Genomic DNA, 3,147 nt, shown 5'->3' with positions numbered 1-3,147 from the left:
TTACGACCCTGTGGACTGTGGCCTGCCAGCCTTCTCTGTCCATGGGATTCTCTAGGCAGGGATACTGGAGTGGGTTGCCATTTCCTCCTCCAGGGGATCTTCCCAATCCACGTCTCTTATGTCTCCTACACTGGCAGGAGGATTCTTTACCACTAGTGCCACCTGGAAAGCCCATACTTGATTCGGGGGTATGAATTAATAATTCCCTAAGATATTCCAAGTGTTTCTTTCCCAGAACCAGTGGAGTTTTTCTGTGGATTCTGGTGAGGAGTTTGTATGTAGTATCAGTGTACGTGGCTAGGGGATTCCTGATCCATAGTGTGTTATTCACTAAAGTAGGCTCAGATGCTCACTGAGAGCAACCTGCAGGTGTCCATATAATACACTTCACCCTCAGATGCTGCAGCATGCATATCATTATGTGGTTGCAATTTTGAAATTCTTAGACCTGCTATCAGATTTGCTAAGATTCTGACACTTACTTTGGTGGTGGCTAGGAAAAGATGTAAGTTGAATGTGAAATAAGCTCCATTTTCAGACTCGGGGGACTTTTTGTTTATTTTTCACCACCAGCAAGTGAAAAGCACTTTATATTGCTGCCCTTTATCTCCCACATTACATGGTCACGTTATTTGTAGTGTTGAAACTTGAAAGGCCCGTGTAGGAAATAAGAAAGGCCCGTGTAGGAAATAAGAATTGAGGGTCTTGTTTATAGGTGTAAAACTGGAGAATTGGTGTTGAGGATAGTGGGGCAGGAGGTTTGAGTTAAATACTGTAAGTGATGAGGAAAGGGATTCCAAAACAGGAAGTTACCAGCATGGTAGCATTATATAAAATCTTGAGAGGGTTCCGTGGCTCTTTATATTACCTAAGGATGGTAGATTTTATAAACACTGACCACAAATAGAGGGTCCTTCTAACCTATTGGTTTTCACATTATATTCCATGGAACCCTATAACTCATAGAAATGTTTCAGAGGTTTCACCAACATTTGAATTAGATTTTTAAAGTGCATCGAACTATTTTAAAGACTAAAAAAGCAACAGACACCCTCAACTGTGTTTCATAGAAAATTTTGACATACACGAGAACACTTACTGAATGACTTTAAAGTAAGTAAAGGTTATTAATGTCAGCTTAAAATAAAATTTTGAATAACACTTATCTGTCATCCATCAAAGTCAGGATAATATTTCTGTTGTGGGAATAAAGACAAAAGGTCTTCAGTGAGACCATTACACTAAAGCCATGTGTTAGGGCATCGGCCTGCAAAAGCTGAAGTTACATTTTGGTTTCCAGTTACCGTGAGCACTTATCCATCTGTTATATTTAGATTTTTTTTTTCTAGTACCTTTAGGAATCTGGAAACAGATGAGTATTGCTTTCAACTTGAAACCACCATAAAAGGGGAGAGGTAGTCAAGAGGCTGGAGGCGGGCTCCAGTGTCATTCCTCAGATGGGGCCGTGTGAATGGATTAGGGAACCTTGCGAAAGCTCTCTCTCTTGGCCCATAGCTCAAAGTGTTCAACACAAGTCTGAAAATGTATGCGTGCAATAGTATAGTTCGTGAGGAGATTTTCAGGGCTGCTTTGATGATGCTCGAAAAGCCTTACAGTGGCTCTGGCTTCTTTCTTTCACTTGGAGGACGCCGTACTCACTTTGCTCCTTTCGTTCTGGGTTGGACCACATTCTCTGCCTGTAGTCTAAGCCAGTACCTGCCTTGTTTATCACTGAAGTTGATTTGTTTTTAAGTGTTTGTTTATCTATTTTTATTTTCTGCTAAAATTTTATTATGAAGATTTCCAATTTGCAATGATGGTGTGAAGAACACCTGTATCCCCAGCCTCTGGAGTGTCCCGTCAGCATTTGACTCTGCTTGTCTGATGACATATCTAGTCATCCCTCTGTCTGTATCTGTCAGTCCAAATGACTTCAGGATGCATTTCCAAGAATATGTGGTAGATTTCACCAGTCAAGTAAGTTCATGTATTTTACATACTTTGAGTCTGGCTTTTCGAACACAATACAAATATGCCTAAAGTGGCATAGTGTCCCGTGAAAGAAGATGTCAAATAGATGCCCCACTTTTACTGGGCAAAAAAATGAGGAGCCTTATTTTAAAAGTCGCACATTTTCTGGAATTCTGGCGTGGAGTTGGAAAAGAATACTGGCTTATTTTTAAATCTGGACTTTTTTGTGACTCAGACATTGCTGACCCCTGATAGAGAAGGGGGGGTATGCTTGTAAATTTTGTTTTCATCGTTGAGACAGGAGCCAAATAACTTCCAGTTCTTACAGAGAGGCAGGATGTCATCTTTAAAAGTGTTTTAAAAAATACATCAGTGTTGGTCAGTCCAACAAAATCTGTTGCATTTGGAAAACAGGGAAACAATTAACTAAGGACTAAATTTGCTCTCTGCTAGATCCTGTCCCAAACCCTGGTGTCAAGGTGTTAAGTGCAAATTATTAAGAAACACTCTTGTTACAATTGGGAACACTGAGACTGGGATGGAGATGAGAGGTTTTCAGTGTGGCTTTTGCCCCCTTGATGTGGAAAGCATGCCCTCTGTCCTTGCAAAGCTGCATTGTTGTTCTTTTTATTCTCAATCCCAAGAATCCCATCCACACACTCTCCCTTGGCCCCAGGGTTGGCTGGGTATATTTCCTTCTGGAAGTCTTCCCTTGCACTCCTGAGTTAGCTGGCTGAAGAGCCCTTAAAAGCATTTCCAAGGAGTTGGGCCCCCTCCCTATAGGGGCTAATCCCTCAGTTTCCACTTCAGTTCCAGCTGCTGTTGCCTGGGTAGAAGCAGATCTCTTCGATGCTTCCAAGCTGTGAAGCTTCCAAGAAAAATTTAATGTTTAAGAATAAAAAGTTAGGATTGGGGATATGGGTAAAGAACTGGGTGGTTAGATATATCTTAAATGTGTCAGAAGAACATGGATTTTAAAAATTACCTATAGGGTGTTGTAAAAATTTAAGCAATGCCCTGAGACAGACACACTACTTCTTTGAAACCTATTAGAAGTCCTTAGCGCCATGAAAGGATAATGCCCTTTGGTCTTGGAAGAGACTTATTAGGTTGCAAAGGTTTTGATTCCTCTACTACTTACTTGCTCTTTGATCTGAGACTTTCATAAGCTCTGAT

This window comes from Bison bison, unplaced genomic scaffold, assembly GCF_000754665.1.
Source record: "Bison bison bison isolate TAMUID 2011002044 unplaced genomic scaffold, Bison_UMD1.0 scf7180017846165, whole genome shotgun sequence".
Classification (NCBI taxonomy): domain Eukaryota; kingdom Metazoa; phylum Chordata; class Mammalia; order Artiodactyla; family Bovidae; genus Bison; species Bison bison.
The sequence above is the reverse complement of the archived record's forward strand: the minus strand, read 5'-3'. Positions refer to the sequence as shown.